This window comes from Sminthopsis crassicaudata, chromosome 1 (assembly GCF_048593235.1).
Source record: "Sminthopsis crassicaudata isolate SCR6 chromosome 1, ASM4859323v1, whole genome shotgun sequence".
In the NCBI taxonomy this organism is placed as follows: domain Eukaryota; kingdom Metazoa; phylum Chordata; class Mammalia; order Dasyuromorphia; family Dasyuridae; genus Sminthopsis; species Sminthopsis crassicaudata.
Genome location: NC_133617.1, coordinates 609,786,483 through 609,806,645, shown reverse-complemented (window position 1 = coordinate 609,806,645; position 20,163 = coordinate 609,786,483). Strand labels below are relative to the sequence as shown.

The following is a 20,163-nucleotide window of genomic DNA, read 5'->3' as shown; positions in this document are numbered from 1 at the left end:
TATTTGGGGTTTGGAAGTAAGGCTAAAGGTAGAAAGATACCAGGGCCAGGGCTGGTGCCGGGCAGACAGGAACCCTTGGCATGGCTGGTGTAAGGATGCCATGCTTGGGGTTCCTGCAAAGAGTAGGCTCCAGGGATGCCCTTTTTATAATGGGGGCTTTTGGTAATCTTGAAGGTGGGTGGCGTCCCAGATTGGCCTCTGGCTTGAGCTTCAGCTAGGGAAAGAATTAGAATAGAATTCAGTGGGGTTTTAGATAAGGAGGAAGCTGTTTGTGGGGATTGGAGAAAACTGAGCAGATCATTAGAGTGGGGACTGGGACAGCCCAAGTTAGCTCAGATCCAGTGGGGGCTGGGAAAGCCCAGATATCTCCCATTGGGATTCATGGGGGCTGGGAATTAGAAAGGAATCTTAGCCCACATCAATAGGACTAGTAGATAAAATGCTTCATTAGTTTGACCTACAGTCAAGTGTGATTTGAAAATTCAAGTGGAAGTTTTCATGGAGAAGGAAAATTATCAAATTTTCTCTTAAAACATGAAAAACAAAATTCAAATACTTTGAGAAATAAGAGATTTGCATGAAGCAAATGAGTTGATTTTTATTTTGAAGATCTTCCTCATCTCACAGAATACAGCAAACAATTCCAAGCAAAACCAATTAGGCTTGTGGACCCTAATAGTACAGCATCCAGGTGTGTGTTCTTAACCACTACCTAATCTCAGCTTTTTCTCCAGGGGATGCCTGGGAATCTATTTCCAGTTTCCTAATTTTTACTCACTGGAACTTTATACAGTTACAACTGTGCCATATATGTGTATGTTCTAATTATGCTAATCACCATGCCCTGACATTCACTCAAAGAAGTCATTCTATATTCATCGGCAGCAAGAAAAGTGTCAGAACAGCATGCCCTACTTGGCTACTTCCTTAATAGCATACTTGCTTCTGTCACAAACTGAGTGTCCTGTTCCCATGCAGTTTGACTAATCTTGCGGGTCCTACAATTATTGTGTCATTGTGATGGTTGAAGGGTGGTCTGCAAAGAGCCGATTTTTTTTTTCATATCAGTGGTGCTGTCTGGCAGCATCTATAATACCAGGGGTAAATATTCTAATTTTATGTATATTGTGCCAAATTTCAGGAATAAAATGATGGATGAAACACAAGCACAATAGAAATCACTATAGGAAACATTATATGATAGCAGCCAAGCACTGCTCTTTATACCTGGTTAGCAATGTGGAAAAGGAGGGGAAAAAAAAAAAAGATGGACAAATGTAATCAATTTTCCAGTGTGATATGGAAGCCAAAGTTCTATTCATTTAGTGCTTACCTTCATTAGGATATAAGTCTGGCTTTTTGGGAAAACAGTTCTTAGTGTAAAACAGAGGCTTGTACATCCAAACATATTTTAGGGGAGGAACTATTCTACATATCAGTCATGTTAAAATTACAGAAAAAGTGAACATTTCCCATTTATACTGTTGTAAGGGTTTCATATATTTTAAGAAAATGGGCCTTTGTGAGGACAAAAGGTCTCCTTTCCCCCTTTTTTATGGTATAAATATTTTTTTCCCCTGTAGACTAATATAGGAAGTTTTTGTTTTCAATGCAGGAAACCAGCCATCAAGATAAATAATAAAAATGAATTTGGAAATATGTTAATCCCCTACTTATTCATCTGTACTGGAGACTTAAGTGGAAATTTAATATTGATATTGCTAAGAGCTGAACCAGAGCCAAACTAATTCTCTAGAAGTGCTCTATCTGCATATTAACTACTCTTACTATGAAAGGATTCAATCCTATTTATTTTATCCTCCAACACTAGAAGATGGCATTTGGTTTCTCAATCTTTTCATAGCTTTTTAAATGTGTTGCCATGGGGTTTTCCCCCCACTAACATGAAAACCAAAAAGCCTTTGGGGGAAATTTCAAGATATCTTTCATTAAACATTATGTAGATGCAGATGTTTGCAGAAATAAGAATTCACTGCATTCCACTGGCTCATACATTACCTTTATTCAAGATGCTTCATATGCTGTCCACTAAATGATGGATTTTCTTGAGATAAAATAATCTGCTTTATTTATGATGTTTGTGACTAATCAGCTTTCTGGCATGAAGTTCACCCTTAAGTGATCTACAAAGAAAGATTTAATTTTTAAATGGCAGCATGCAATTTTACCTTTTTAAAATCTTTGTATGAGTTATCACAGTCAAATACTATCCCTCACTGACCAAGGTTTTAAGATATCAAATAACCAATGAAATCATTGTTAAACCAAATATCAGAGCCTCTCCAGTCTAATAGGACCTTGAAGTTCTCTCAGGTGATGTTCTCTTTATGATATCAAACAGCTCCTCTCTGGAAAAATCATGGAAAAGCCTAGGTCAGATGAACTTAGCACAAGGCAATATAGAAGATTTGTAAGATCTGTCAGCAGAAGTAATACCCGCAATGATAAAGCCATTAAGTCTTCAAACTATCAGAGTATTTTTGCAGTTAGAAGGAACATAAGAAAGTGGTTACTCACATATTGGTAGTAGTGATACATTTTCAAGACACATTCCTCTCTGCAACATTGTGAAGCAAGATATTATGATATGAATGTCTAGATTTGGGAGGCAGCTAAGTGATCCAATGAAGAGAGAGCTGGAGCTGGAATGAAGAGGATCTGGATTCAAATTCAGTTTCAAATATTTGGTAGCTTTGTGACTCTGGGCAAGTCATTTTATCTCTGTTTGCAACAGTTTCTTCAAATGCAAAATGGAGACTCTAGAGAAAGAGGTAAAAGATTAGTCTAGTATCTCTGCCAAATAAAATTAATTGAGGATTTAAATTAAAATTAAAAATTTGGATTAAGTTTTAAATTTTAAAATAGGATAAAGAAGAGTTAGAACTACCTATATGTCTTAACAATAAATCCATATTTTACAGATGCAGAAACTAAGACTCTGGGAGAGGAGACTTGGAAATAGATATAAATAATCAATGTCAGGAGGTGGAATTGAAGCCTAGATTTTTGACTGTCAAAATATGTATTCTCATTAAATTTAAATCAACAGATAATAAAATATCTCGATCTACACAGTTCTGTGTATTTGTGTTTGTAATTTTTATAAGTTTTTGGCATAGGTAATAATTGATTAGCACAGATATCTTCCATTTTGCTTAATCTTTTTAGCTATTAGTATTCTCATCTTTAAAATAAGATGAATAAAATCTCAAATTTCTATTATAACCTTCCAGTTTCTATAATATCTCTGTACTGATTAACAAAGAAATGGGAAAAATAATTACATATAAAGAAACTTTCTTTGAGAAAACCCCATTTATTAATACATATTTAAATAAATTATAAATTGTGAGCCATCATTTACAATAAAATTATTTGTCTTAAATTTTTCTCAGGGACTTCTAAAAGTTGAGCAAGAATGGTAGAGACAAGAAAGCACTCAAATCAATTCTCTTCACATTCCCCTTCAAACAATTTAAAATAACACCTCAAATCAAATTCCTGATTGCAGAGAAAACAAAAGGTCAGATTGACTCCATGTGGCCTAGTTGGTGGGTGACAAATAGTAGCAGCTTCCAAAGCTTTCAAGTCAGAGATTACAATCATTTCTGGTCTCAAAGAAACAGATATATTTCAGAGCCATAATATTTCCAGTCACAAGGAATTAGGAACATTGAGAAATAGGATTACTTCAGGTGCCCTAAAGAGCAGTATTGAATGCAATTCCAAGAAATGAGGTGTTTTTCCTGAGCAAGAAACAGAATGAATATCAAGAGAACAATGACTACATCTCTCTCCAGATCACATTACCTTGAAAATACTTCAAACTCTCAAATACAGTATTTACCTCATAAAGCAATAGTACAAAAAGTCTAAATCAAGAATAGAAAGAACTGAATAGAAATTTTGTTTTAAAACACAAGACTCAAAAGAAATATAAGAAAGTAAACATGAAATTGTAATCACAAAGGACTGAATAAAATTAATTTTTAAAATTTTCTACATGGCAATATGATAAATCAAACTTCTAAATTCATTAATATCATTAGGAGTGTTAGGATGATTCTACAAGAAAGACATTATGGGAATAAATGAATTGAGTTGAGATGATTTATTTAAAAATGGCTAAGCAAAAAAGGGAGAGGAAGAATAAGGAAAATTATTTCATATTTAAAGTGCATAGGGAAGAGCTTTTACAATTGAGAAAAAATTAAGGAAGCAGGTAATCCCTGGGATAAGGAAAGAATTTGTAACTAGAGATCTAGATTTACATGAACTGATGCAAAATGAAATGAGACAGAACTAAGAGAACATTATACATAGTAACAACAATGTTGTACAAATATAAACTAAGAATAACAGCTGTTCTCAGAAACAGAATGATCTGAAGTATTTATGCTAACCATCTTCGGAGAAATGACTAATGAAATATGAATATTGATTAAACCAAAAAGTTTAAAACAGGGAAAGTTTCAGGAGACATATATATACATATACATATACATATACATATACATATACATATACATATACATATACATATACATATACATATACATATATATGTTAATTTCTTTAACCAATATCAAGGGAAAAAATAAATAAAATACTTATAAGGAGATTGTAGTAAAATATCACAAAGATCATACTATAACCAAGTAGGATTTATACCAAAAATTCAGGACTGATTCACTATCAAGAAAATTGTTAATATAATAGACCATATGAAATATATGATCTATTACACACACACACACACACACACACACACACATTTGATTGTCTCAATCTATGACAAATTACAACACCATTTTAAGTAAAAACACTAGAAAGACTCAGCAATTATATGAATACCATTACACAGCATTTCTCCACACAAATAAAGTCAGATTTATACAATGAGAAAAATATTGATTGATCATGGGTAGACTAATAAAACACTAAATACTAAATAAAATTTTAATAAATGACTAATACAAATTACATTAATTTATTTAGTCAGTGTGATACCAATCAAAATACTAAATAATATTTTATAAAGCAAGAAAAAATAATAACAAATTTTTTCTAGAAAAACAAAAGATCAAGAATGGCAAGGGGAATGCATTGAAAAAAATGTGAAGGCAAATGGCCTAGCCCTACCAGATCTCAAGCTGTATTATAAAGTAGTAATATTCAAGACTCTCTGGTACTAGTTAAGAAAGATGGTTAGGAGTGCTGGATCACTAAGATAGATTAGGTATACAATATAGTGGTAAATGGCCATAGTTATATAAAATGTTATTTTTTCATTATTAAATGTTACTTTTAATTTATGGAATAAAATAAGCATTTCTATAACACAGCATAATTTTTAAAAAGATGATTGCACATGAAACTGCAAATCTACTATACCCAACTTTGCTGTTCCTTTCAAATATACAACGAAACTATCATGTACTTTTTTTTTTCTTCTTCTTTCTCCATACCCCTTGCCCTAGAAATAGCTACCATTAGACACAAATAGGTGTGTGGAGTTGTGTGCATGAGTGCATGGAATTATTCTTTATGCACTTCTTTCTCTGGATACCAATAGTCTTTATTCATATGTCCTTTATAGTTAATTTGGGTACTTATAACAGTAAAAATAACAATTCTTTCAAAGTCTTTCTTAAAAATATATTGTTATGTTCTTCATTATTTTGTACAAGTCTTTCCATGTTTTTCAAAAAATCATTGAACTCACATTCCTTATAGCACAGTACAATTAAATCACAATCACCACAATCACAATCATTGTCCAACCATTCCCCCACTAAGGGGCATCCCTGAAATTTTCAGTATTTTTTCCATGAAAAACAAAGCTGCTATGAACATTTTATAATATATAGATTCTTTTCCTTTTTCCTCATTAATTTTCAGAAATAGAACAAGTAATTTAGCATTTGATAATCCTAAAGACCCAAAATTTTGGGAACAAGTGCTCACTATTTGACAAATGCTGATATGAAAACTGGAAAACAGCTTGGCAGAAATAAGGTTTACACAAGCATCTAACATTGTATATCAAGATAAAGTTGAAATGACTACATGATTTAGACATAAAGAGTGATACCATAAGTTAATTGAGCAGGGAATAATTTAACTTGTCAGATCTATGGATAAAGAATACACAATTATTGCATAACATGAGGTGCTATGTAGCAGAATTGCTTTTTCCATTCTAGTGGAAGAAAGAATGAATTTCTTAGAATTGCAGAAAGGCAAAAGTCTTCTTTATTCTTTCTGATGTCAGGCCTATGTATTCTCAATTAACTTTTGAGAATCTCTTAATTTACAGTTACTAAGATCCTGATTTTTTCATGTACAAAAAAAAATGTTTGCTTTCTTTTTTTAATGCAGAAAATCTCTCCTGTTATGGATAGAGAGAGAAGGGAGGAGAGGAAAAGTCAAAAGAAATCTGTAGTTTCACTTGTTTTATCCTCTCTTCCCTTCAACTCCCAAGGATACTGTTTCATGATCTATGGAACTTCTTTCCCAGACCACAGTAACTTCATATTATGCTCAAAGTAGCAAACATTCTGACCACAGGAGGGGGAATAAGTAAATTTAATATGACTGGTTATATTCTTTATAAAATAGAGAATGAGCTTTATAATATTGCCTATCTCTTTTTTTAAATTTTTCATCTTTTTATACTACCCTAGAATTTTTCTATACTAATTGCGCATTTTTTTTAAACTTCTACATTTTCTAAGGCAAAGATATGTCAAACATTCATATTGGTCAGAGGACATGTTTATGTCTGAAATTATCATGTATTCATGATCTTATCTCTAAATTTCATAAAATCTTTGAAAAGCATTATTTTTAAAAGTGTGTGAAATTTTAGTTAACTGGGAATGATAAAGCCTGGGTTAAATCACAATAATTAGAAGGGACCCACAGATAATTTGACCCATTAAAAAGATCTGTCCTGAAGAACTAGTCAGTCTTCCCAACAATGAAGTAAGAACTTCTTCTCTGTAAAGCTGAATTGTTTATTTGTTCTCAAATTCTCTCATTTATTCATCCTCCTATGCATACATATCAACACTGAGTAGGTTATAGCTTTTTCAGGACTATGCATCAGTTTGCTATAATTACATTGTAATGTAAATGCATGAAGGAACTTTGCATGAGTCAAGCAATGACCTTGATTTCTTTTTCCAGGTCACAAGGATCCATCTTTAAAATTCATCAAAATTTCCAGCTTAATAATAGGTGTCAGCATTAAATATTCCATTGGGCTGTCACAATCATATTTGCTCGATAAGTTAATAAAAAGAAAGGAAAAAACCAGCAGATATGGAAAAATGTTTCATTTTAAAATTTGGAAGTGCACATCTTATATATAAATATTTGTAGAAGTAAGTCCAGTACACAAATGTATGTGGAATTGAATTCAAATAATATAAAAATTAAATAAAATGTATGAGGCAATATGGTATATTAGAAAGGATATAGGATTGAGAGATTGATTCTAACTTTATCTGTGTTAATAAATAATTGACTATTACCTTGCCTTGATATAGGAAATTAATTTTACCAACATCTGTAGAACTCAGTTTTCTTATCTGAAAAATAAATAAATTAGAATAGGTGACTTATGAATTCTCCTCCAATTGTAAAATTGACCTCCATTTACCTTTTTTAGAGTGCCTCTTAAACAAGAACGACAGTGCAATCTAGTTTTAAGGGTAGCAAACTTGGGAAGGTAGGATTAAATCACTCTGTTTTCTTCACTATCTTATCCAGATGAGTCTAGTGTTCAAAGACTGTCTGCATAAGAAAACTATTAATTGCTAAAAATAAAAATAAAAAAAAAAAACAACAAACAAGCAAAAAAATAAAATAAAACAACAAAAAACCTTAGATAGATTGGAGTCAGAAAGATCTGTCTCTCTTAGATATTTACTCATTCTTTGACCCTAAGCAACTCACTTGATCTCTTTGGTTTCAGTTCAATTATTATTTATAAAATGATGGTAATAATATTTCTATTTCACAATTATGAAAATCATATAATATAATCTCTAAAGTACTTCATAAGTGCTATGTATCTCAATTGTTATTATTTTAGTTGTCATTTAATTCTTTTTTATCTCTATGCTCAATACAATCCCAATTATTGCTTTTGTTATTTCTCTTATTGTTATGTCATATACTTTGCAGCTAGAAGGGACTTTTGAAGTCATTCAGTCTAACAAACTCATATTATGGGGAAATAAACTTTTATTCCCAAAGTGAAATAATTTGGAGAGAAATCCTAATCTATTCCTTATAGATTCAGTATTAAATATGCTAAAAACAAAGCCCGTCTTAGGTGAGTCAATATTCACCTGTTAAAATGAATTTAAATAAGAAGAATACTAGAATCTACTTCTTGTCTGTCTGGGGGAAATAAATAGACCGCTTTGACACAGAAACTCTTACTAAGAACTCAATCAGGTCACAATCACTTGCGCCAATTTAGGTATTATTAATATCTAGACTTTCATGACTTTTGAGTAGGATGATGCAAAACCAAAGAAAGGGGGGAATCAATGCACTGATAACCTGGAGCTACAATCAATGCACCAACTGATTATTTCTATTTATATAGAGTGAATGCTTGAGATTTTAGGGATGCTTTTTCATAGTCTCTTATGATCATAGAATTTAAGCTGGGACCCCAGGATTAAATCCCATAGAAGAAAGAAAATTCTTCAAACTAGAAGACTTTCAGATTGCAATAAAGTCAATGGGGGTATAATAGAAAGCCTAAAAGAAAAATAAACCAATTAATAATTTTGTGCCCTTAGATGCTTTGCATCCTAATAAAAATAGCTATAGTCCATTTTTTGAAATTATGTTCCTAAATAAGGAACTCAGAGGAAGAGAGACTTTTTAGTATCCAAGAAAAATTAATCCTCCTTCTTATTAACTTTTAACTCCATACTTTTAACCAAAATATAATAGGAAATTCATTGGTAAAAATTGTATTCAAAATGATGGGTAAATAAAATACCAATTCATAGAAATAAAATAATCATATTAAAGAAAATTATTATTATGAAAAATAAAAGAAAATGCATTGGCTCTATAGTGAAGATCCAATTATGCTACTATGTATGTGATCTTAAGAATATTACTTCTCTTCTCCTTGGATAAATGAAATGGAATTATTAGATAACCTTTTGAGTATGTTCTGATTCTAAAAGTGTGATAAATAAAAAGAATTTAGAGAATGTATTTGTCTCCAAATCTATGTCTTTATCATCCATGGCTTATGACTCATGTCATCCTTATGTCAATGATTTATTGATTGAACTTATCCTTTAAATTCAATTCAAGTTTATTTTAAGAAGAATTTTCTTTAAATCTCATGTCAATAATGAAGGCAAACTTCAAAGTTTTTATTAAGGTTCTAAATGTTAGAATAACTCTTTATCTGATAAGACAGTCAGATTATAGTGTTTGTATTCCATCAAATACCACTATTGGGAAAGAGAATCCTGATCAGGTCCAGGTAGGTCTATCCAAACTCTAAGGTTCTTCATTTCTATTAGAAATTACATTTAGTTGAAAGTCTCAAAGAAATTATCATTATATAAAATTTAGCAAATCGTATAAATGTGAAGAAAACCCAACAGATAGGCCTTTTTGAATGATACTAATAATATACATTTTCTTCTCACCATATACTATGTTAAGTACTAGGAATATAAATAAAGGTATAAACATAATAGCTGCCTTCAAGGAGCTTGCATTCTAATGGGATAGACAACATGCAAATAACTGTGCATATACAAGATATGCATACCACATAAATTGAAGATAATTGTAGAAGGAAGGTCCTAATTCCTTTTGAGAATTGTTGTATTAAGGTGTCACTTTCTTAATTACTAAATTAAAGACTTTGATGGAAGAGGAAGTGAAATGTTTTATAAAAATCTAGAGAACAGAATACTAAGTAGCTCAGGTGAGGAAAAGATACCATAGTGAAGGATCATCCTCAGAATATCCATGAGATAGAGATTCAAAGGACCTAACTTTTGTCTATGATTTTATAATTTATACCTCTCACAGGATGATATTTAGGATGATTAACTCATATAATCAACAAAACTAATGTGATTTTGAATTTGCAGACTTCTTTGTTCAGTATCAGGGAAGTCTTTAATTTTGTTTGGTTTTTAGATATTAGAATAAATCAGTTATGATGATTTGTATATTTTTTATTTGTAAATTGTATTTAGCTTTAATGAGGAAATTATAGAATAAAAATGCGACTTAGTTGTGACTTTTGAAATCCACTTTTTTTCTAAATCAAGCCTTAGTATTCACAGAGCCTCATAGCAACCACTATTATTCTACATGAAATAAAACTTATAGATTTTTTTTGCTTTGACTTGAACATGCATTTTGCTACCCCTATATAGAAAGGCGATTATCTGTGTTCCTAATTGCATACAACACTGAGATTTTATTTTTAAACTTTTGTATTAAGAAATTGCACATCAAGACAAGTAAATCTATGACAATAAATACACTAATTTTGTGTGGACATTTAATTTTGTAAGATAAAGATGCCATATAATAATATTTTATCATATTTGCACACACAAAAATTACCATCTGAAAATATTTGTTCAAATCTCACCCTCTCTTTTGTTGCATCCAAACCAGGAGTCTAAATGGAATGAATAATTTAGTACTTATTTTCAGAACAAATAGCCTGGAAAAATTTCATGCACAATTGATGATAATTTGAGTGTGCAATCCATGGTTGAAGCTCATTAATATATTCATTCTGTCTAAACTCTGTGAAAATTTAAATTGTGCCTCACCAAAAATTGCTCAAGTACAAGATACCAAAACATCAACATCAATCATTTTAGCACCAGTGGTAGATTGCCAGACTGCCACATCTGTTTTGAAGACATTTATACATTTCAGCAAGTTTTCTGGAAGAAAATCTTCAATTTTTGGAAACCAATGAGAAGAAAAATCATCAAATATTGAGTTGCAGGAAAAACAAAACAAAGCAAAACTAATTCCAATCCTGGAATAGTAGAAAGATCAGTGAATCTGCAGAGAAAGAACCTGGTCCAAATCCTCATTTTGATACTTACTAGTTGAGTGAACTTGAAAAATCCTCTGATCTTTTTGAAGCAGTTTCCTTTATATAAAATGAGGTAAAAGGACAAGGTGAACTCCTGGATCAACTTTCAGTTCTGTAGCTATGATACCATGAAGTGCTTGCTTAAGTCCCACCATTCACAGCATGATTTAAGGGAACAGTTATAAGAAGCTTTTTAATCCATGAAGCCAGTTTCAGAAATATCTGTACAAATTTGTGATTTTTAAAAAATTTCTTCAGTGCTCTGGATTTTAGATTCAAGGAAAATTCAATCTACAAACCAATAAGCATGTATAATATTTCTACTATGTGCAATAGATTGTGCTTCTATTCATCAGGAATAGAAAGGCAATTAATAGTAATAGCTGGCATTTATATATTGCTTAATGCTTATCAAGTACTTTACAAATATTTTCTTATATGAGTCTCACAACAACTCTGGAAGAAAGGTGCCATTATGATCATCATTTTACAGATGAGGAAACTGGTATAGAGAGTGGCTAAGTAGTTTGTCCAGGATCACAAAACAAGTAAAAGCCAGATGATGTATTTAAGCACATTTTTTGTTTGTTTGTTTGTTTTGTTTTGTTTTTTGCTTTATTTTGTTTTGTTTTGTTTTTCTGGTTCCGAGTCTGTGATTCTATCCACTCTATAATGCTATTGCCTTTAAGAAACTTATAGTCATAAAACTGTGGATATACTTTCATCTTGCAGTGGTACTACTGGGTCTGTATCCCAGAAAAATCACAAAAGAGGAAAAAGGCCCCACTTGTGCAAAAATGCTACTAGCAGCTCTTTTTGTAGTGGCAAGGAACTAGAAACTGAGTGAATGCCCATCAATTGGGAAATGGCTGAATAAGTTATATGATGTAATGGAATGTTGTAGTTCTATAAGAAATGATGAGCAGGAAAATTTCAGAAAAGCCTGGAAAGACATATAAACTAATGCTGAGTGAAATGAGCAAAACTAAGATAACATTGTACACAAAAACAACAAGCTTATGTGATGATCAACTGTGATACACTTGGCTCTTTTCAATAATGAAGTGATTCAAAGCAATTCCAATAGACTTGGGATGGAAAGTGTCGTCTGCATCCAGAGAGAGAACTATGAATACTGAATATGGATCAAAGTACAGTATTTTCTTCTTTTTTTGTTGTGCCTGTTTGCTTGGTTTTTTTTTCTTGTTTTTTTTTTCTCTTTTGATCTGATTTTTCTTGCACAGTATGACAAATATGGAAGCATGTTTAGAAGAATTGCATGTTTAACCTATATCAGATTGCTTGTTGTTTTGGAGAGTGGGAAAAGAAGGAATAAGAAAAATTTGGAACACAAAGTTTTGCAAAGATAAACATTGGAAACTATTTTTGCCTATATTGGAAAAATAAAAAAAATAAGAGAAATTCGTAATCTATGAATATACATTTCTCAAATATAGATATTTTTCAAATATCTATATTTTCCTCATTGGACAATTTCAATTCAATCTAATACATTTCGCTTCTGCAAATATGGACTGAGCATCAACTAACTACTTAATCTATGTACCAGGCAGTATCAGGTGCAGTTGTTAGAATGAAGCAGTAAATCAGTCAATAGATTTTTATTACTTACCTACTATGAGTCAGGCATGGTGCGAAACTCTAGAGATACCAGAAGAGGCCCCAGACTGCCCTGCACTGAGGAGCTCAGGACTAAAGGGAGAGAAAACAAGCAAATTATTTTGTACCAACAAGTTACAGAAAAGATGGTATTGTCTTTCATTTTGGAAGAAGATAATCAGAAGAACATTTTAGGTTGATATCTCAAATTGAGCATGAATTGTATTTCATTGAGGCTGAGTTGCACAAAGTCATCAGTCTCCATCTCTCTTCCAGAGTCATCAAAGTCCAATGGCAAGATAAAAGATAAAACGGCTAATAATGGCCTGGAATGCAGTGGATGACATAGGCATCTTTAATGTCTGATCAAGCTCTCAGCCCTTCATAATGCTTGCTTTATATGAGATACTCAGAGAGAACTAGCTCCTCTGCTGTGGGAGTTTTTAGAGCTCTCTTCAGGAATGTTCATCCCACCTTTGGTGTTCCTGGCACCAGTTCTCACCTATAGTTTCAAAAAGCACACTTATCAGTCACACTCCAGTATAGTGTCTTAGCAGATGGACTAAACAAGATTAACTGACATACCTCAAGCCCATTTAAGAGTTAAGATGGTATCTATCCTATGAATATAAAGACTTCATCTGGTAGAATAACCAGAAGAGAACAATTTGTTCCAATGACCATGAAGACAGAGTAAATAGGAAATTATTAAAAGAATTCAGAGGGGTTGGAAAGGGCTCCCTGTACAACCCAACTTTTTAAACTGTAGGTTGCAATCCCATATGGACTCTTGTGACTGAATGTGAGGATCAAAAAATTATGATTTATTATCAGTGAATGTTTGATTTAAATATTTATTTTATATATCTATCTACCCAGGATCACATAGAAATTTCTCAGGTTAAAAGGGTTTGTAAGGGGAAACCATTTTATGGGTTTGGAGTTGGGATCTAAAAAAAAAAATCATCTAGGTCAGTAATCAGAACAGGAGAGGGAAAGTGTTTCCAGCATGGAGGTCAGCCAAAGAAAACACCTAAAACGGTAATCTGGAATGTCTTGTTCCTGGACCAACCAAGTGGCCAGTATCACTGGACTATTTCAAGATCTCTTGCTTTCCATTTCTGTGTAAAATGGTATACTTTTAAAAACTGCTTTTTGAAGTAAATATTTATTGTAATATTTTAATGAAGGAACTTTAGCTCTGAAAAGCATAAACATTTCTTACATTATACAAGACATCTGCATAATGATTTTTAACTTCATCTGTATATGCTCATGTGCCTCCAAAATAGCTTTTATTAAAATTAAACAGATCAGAAACAAATGAATATACTAGAAAATATAAGTTAAAGATCAAAATATGTAAGAAAAATATATTTTCCAAAGTATATGCTCAACAGTTACAGAGTCAACAATTTGGGGGTGTTAATCAATATTTGTGTTTACCTTAGATAGAAAAGTGCTTTCAAAAGACTTTTAATGAGTAGAGTTCTTATGCAAATTTGAGACTTCTTGCACATTAAAGTTTAAAACACTGAATTTAGTTTATTCATAAAAAGGAAAAAATGTAAATCTTCCAAGTTTAAAAAGGAAAGGAAAATATAGTATACTTATCTGTTTTTAAGTACACTGGTTATAAAATAAACTTGTGATAGTGAAGCTTTCTTAAACAATAATCAATCAATTAAACTCCTAAAAAGAATGCAATTTCTGTGGCCCAAAGTAATGTTTAAAAGTACAAATTTGTAGAGTATGTCTTTTAGTTCTGGCATATTACATAAGCAGATTTGACAAGGTTACAATTTGTTCTACTAATGGAAATTCTTTTCAAGAATTAACCTTTAGGCGATAAGGAATGACAGATATTCAAATATTCTTAAATGAGTATTTGAATCAAAAATTTCTATTCATTCTTGGCCCCCAACAGAACTTCCATCCTAGATTCCAGTGTGTCATACACACAATTGAATTCTTGACAGCTGCCATTCAAAGGAGCTGCAGAAGACCATTTGAAAGTAATATTTTGCTCTGTGTGACATCTCATTTTTCCCCTCAGAAATCATAATTTTTTTACACACCTAGTAGTCTTCCTAACAGGAAACCAGCTCCGCCTGTCATTTTGATTGGGGAGGAACCTTGTTTTCTAGGTCACTGGCTTGAATCCTAGAGACAAGATATTCATGAGGGACCTGTGTGAAGAATTTACATCTCGGTGCAGAGTTTTCCTCTCCATTTGTCTGCAAGCCAGGTCAGTGCACTGCTCTCTTGTCAGAGGAAAGATAATGGCCACAATATTACCTCCTTCTTATTACACATTCAGTGTCTTTGACCATCTTGTGAGACCCCTAAAGCATTTTGATTTGGGGCATCCCTCATCTTCTCATATGTCAATCCTGTGGTCTGAAGTATAATTTTACATAATCCTTTGGGGCTTTGGAGGTTTCTAAATTTTGAATTCAGAGTTTTGCTTATCTTCCCTCAAATAATTCCATTGACTAGATTAAAAAAATATGTATATATATATATATATTTTAAAGATGACTAGAAGAAAAGATACACACATATATACACATACACACATACTGCTTCATTTAGTCATTTTTTTAAATCAATGAAACCACAAATTATCCATGCCTTATCATTCAATGAGATTCAGTGAAAATAAATCAATTTAATTCAGCAAGCATTTACTAGGTGTTTCTTGTGTTCATAAAGCTATGATAGTCACTTCCCATGCAGAAACAAGAACAATGTTAATTCTGTTAAGGGTGCACAATGTTTTAGGACAGTAAAGGTTTAACATTATCTACACATTGCCCCAGTCAGTCATACTTTAAAACAATAATCCTTTATTTTGGAAATCAAATTACCAAAACAAAATTTGAAAATTGCAGTGCCCACTATTTTTCTAGTTTTTTTTTTCAAATTTACTTTCAAATTGATTGATTCCTCACATTGTTCTAGGTGCCATGCAGAAAAAAAAAATAAAATCAGACTTGGTTCTTCTCATCAGTATGAATTCACAGTTGCAGATTTTGGTTTATTAAATTTTATATTTTAATTCTAGAATTGCATTATAGGAAATAGGCATTTTTAAAGTGAACTTATTTTGGTCTTTGGGATGATACTTAAGGTATCAAATTTTAAAGCAGATAATTTCCCATTAAGACTGAAGAATAACTTTGTGTAGTTCTCTTTACATCAAATAGGGAAGTGAAAATTGACTTCTTTGAGTTTGACCATTTCAAAAACTGATTGACTCTCCCTTCTAGTTCTAAGGCATGCTGAACTACATTAAGAAATGAACTGGACCATATCCTAATTCTTTCTCTCTTTTTCTCTGACTTGCTCACTTTCTCCAACAGGGCTAATATGGAAGTAACTTTTTCATGATTTCACACAGAAAACTGATATCATTTTTCTGTCCATCACAAGGCATGAAGGAAGAGGGGAAAGAGGGAGAGAATTAAAAACTCAATTTTTAAATGAATAGTCAAAATAAATATTTTTTGTTTTAGAAATGAAAAATCGCATTGCATAAGTCAGTGGCTTGGTTTTTAATTTACATTTTTATACTATTGTGTCACAATAACAGCAAAGCCTTTTTATTATATAAGAAAATTTGTTTGATGCAGTAGAAATAGTCTGGGATTATAAATCAAAAAGCCTGGGTTCAAATCTTGCCTTTATAATTATTATCAATGTGTCCTTACTTCTCTGGCCTCAATTTTCTCACTGATCAAATTAAAACATTAAATTATATATTACCTACAATCCTTTTTTTCCTTTATAAACATGATTCTATTTAGTACTTCTGAGTTTATAATAGCTTTATTTATGATGACCTTGGAACAATTTCTGTTTCTAATATTTTGGGCTTTGTTATGAATAGAAACCTACAAAGAGAATAAGTGCTACCTTTGGTTTCATCATAATGTAGCATCCAGAATAAAAAGATGACTGTGCCACTCTATCTTCTCCTATCAGACACATCTGTCTTTATTACTTTTTCGATATGGGATAGCATATTTTAGGAAGGATTTTTATAGGTATTAAAAATATATCCAGCCCAAACACTATCCTAAACCTAGTGTTTCTTTCAGCCTGGCTTTCTTCCTTAATGCTTCATTGACATCAGAAATTCAACATGTCCGAAATGAAATTGATCATTCTCCAAATTACTTACTTGTTTCAAACTTCCTTATTTCTACCAGGAATTTACCATTTTCTTCTTTTTTCAAGTTCTTAACCTCAAAGGCATCTTTGATTCTAGCCCTTCCTTTACCTGCTTTTAAGTCAGACCAAGTCTTAGTGATCCCACCTCCTAAAATTTCTCTGGCATTTCTCCTACCTTCAATTCAGGTCTTTCTCACTCATCTCTTGGATTATTTTAAAAATCTAATTATGATCTCTTTAAATTACTTCCTATTCCAATCTAGTCTCCATATAGCTAACAAAGTAATTTTCCTCATACTCAGGTCTAATCATGTATTTTCACTGGTCAAAACCTTTAGAGGTTAACTATTGTGTCTGGGGGAAAAATTGAACTTATCAAGATTCCATTTAAGTACACCCACAATTTTGCTCCAATGTAGTTTTCCAGATTCATTTTTTAGTTTATACTCTTTGCTTTCTTTTTATTTTTTTAATCAACAAAAAGACATTTCTCTCTTTTTCCACCTAACCCTTCACAGGGGAAAAACAAAAACAAGATTCTTGTAAGAAATATATATCTTGAAGTAAAACATTTTCACATTGTACAAAAGAAGCCCAACTTGGTCCCATACTGAGCTCATCACCTCTCAGTCAGAAAGTATAATAGTCTTATAGAATCATGGTTAGCATTGTATCATTCAGAGTTCTTAAGTATTTCAAAGTCAATTTTCTTCTTCATAATATTATTTTGTATAAACTGTTCTACTAGTTCTGTTCACTTCATTCCACATCAATTCTTATGATTCTTACCACATTTCCCTTAAGCCATCTCCATCATCATTTCTTAAAAGTCAATTATATTAAATTGCTAAATTATAATCAATTCAGTCAATGGGCATCTCCTTACTTTTCATATTTTGCCACCACAAAAAAGCTCCTACAAATATGTTTAAACATGAGTTAAAAAGTGTTTGATAGATAGATGTATTGATTTCTCTATAGTAGATATTTAGCAATGATATTTTGGGGTCAAGGGGCATGCTCAATTAGATAATTTTGGTGATATACTTCCTAGCTGTTTTCCAGAATAGGAAAATCAATTTACAACTTCATCAACAGTGCATTAGTATTCCTGCTTTTCCACAATCTTTTCAGAATTTATTGTTTCCTTTTTTATCAACTCTGTCAATATGAAAGTTATTCAGTAGCATTTGAATTTTCTAACTATTAATGATTTGGAAAATTTTTCATATCACTACTGATAGTTTGTATTTCTTTCTTTGAAAACTGTCGAACACTTATCAACTGAGAAATGATTCATAAATTTAAACATTTACCTACATCATATATCACAGAAATTATATGTTTATCAGACATTATGATATATTCAGTATGATATTTAGAAATGATATATTTATCAGAAAAATATGTCTCTAAGATAAATATGCTGCAAAAATTTTGTTTGTTTGATTTTGCCCTTTCTCCCTTCCTCCTCCAATTTATTTATGTTTATACTTTATATATGTTTGGCATTTATCTCAATATATGATATGAAATGTTAGTTTATACTGAGGTTTTACCAGAATGTTTCCAGTTCTCTCATTCCAGGATCATTTCACATTTCACCATTTTGTCTCTATATTCCTCCAAAATTTAACTATTTGTTGCTAATCAAACTTGACACCTCATCTTCTACCTCTTCATATTGGCATAAGCTATCTATCATATCCAGATTGAACTCCTTTTAATCATCCCCTTTATATTTATATATATATATATATATATATATATATATAAATATAAAGGGGATGATATATATATATATATATATGTTTCTCTTTAACATTTATATCAGGAATAGTATCTTCATTGAAGCTTTCCTTTATTCCACCCTCTGAAAATTGAGATTTTTGTGCTTTTCTTTCCATCACATTACTTTGTATTTACTTTCTGTGTACTTTCTGTGTACATGCTGTATATCTATATCCACAGTAGAAAAGAAAGTTTCCTGGTGTCAGAAAAGTTCATAATATCTCATGTATATTGCCTAAAAATATGCTTTCAATTAATTTTCTTTGTTAAACTTCCTAATTTATGAATTAACAAAATAAAACTAGAGAGTAATGAGACTTTTTAGAGGTCAGACAAGCAATAAGCAATAGGAGTACAATCTGAACCCAGGCCTTATGATTCTAAATCCAGTGTTCCTGGATTTTGCATTTTATTTATATTTTTGTGGTCTTCTAGTTTATTGTTTCTCTAGTTTATCCTCTCTCCTCAAAGCCTTCCCCTTTTCCACATTTCAGTATCTCATCATCCTATAATTAATCCCCTCCAACAAACATACATTCACATACACCTCTCTACTGCCCAACACTACCTGTGAATATTGATATCTATATCAAAGGAGACTGAAATTTTTCTTTATGCATATCAACTGCTATAAGCCACTACTATAGTTCACAACTTCCCTCCAATTACCAAGACCCAATAATTAGTCCAATGATTTATCAATTCTTCACTTGCAGAGATGTAGTTGATTTGTATTTCAGGATCAGACTCAATATACTTTCCAAAAGAAGATAGACTAATCTGAAAATTAAACCTAGATTAATGGAAGATATAAGAATAGGCTTCTCCACTTCAAGGTATCATATGCTCAAAGAAATATTGATATTCCTTGTCTTCTTTCTCAAGTATTTTCTCTAGGATGGGAAATTTCAAGTTAAGTAGGAGTAAAGAGAATAGTTCTCATCCTTGTTTCTTTTATTGTATATGTGGATTCATCCTTGGGTATCTCAATATCCAGACTACCTGGAACCCACACTCTCCTGATTTCATCTTCCATGTTATAGTTTCAGTTTTAGACCTTCAAGAGCTTCCTACAATTTAGTGATATCAGAATTTACATTTCTATTGCTCCTCAGGTTCAAATGGGGATGGTTGTAAGAGATATTCTTAATTTCTCCCCCTTCCACTCCCAGTAGTACTTTTTTGTTTTTTATATTTTATTTTCTAATATGTTCGTGCATTGGATTCTGATAGGAACAGTACGTGATTGAATATGTACAGTTTACTGCTTGTCAGCAATCTAAGTATGAGGGATAAACATAACCATGGGGATAAATTATAATAGTAATGATAGCAATTTAACAAAATGTAATGCTTGCCATTTATATGGTTGTCTTATGTACATATTTAACATTTTTTTTTAAATCTGTGTTATCTTGTTCTAAAATCTC

General features: G+C 31.7%; 1 long non-coding RNA gene across 1 annotated transcript in view; it reads right to left on the bottom strand.

The window, feature by feature from the left end:
- Positions 1-2,013: 2,013 nt before the first annotated feature.
- LOC141555525 (uncharacterized) overlaps positions 2,014-20,163 on the bottom strand; it is a 108,475-nt gene continuing 90,325 nt past the window's right edge. Inside the window, exons 2-4 of the long non-coding RNA XR_012486224.1 lie at positions 12,780-12,859; positions 2,539-2,780; positions 2,014-2,144 (exon numbers count right to left, since the gene is read on the bottom strand). This is a non-coding gene — a long non-coding RNA (uncharacterized LOC141555525). The remainder of the gene's footprint in view (positions 2,145-2,538; positions 2,781-12,779; positions 12,860-20,163) is intronic.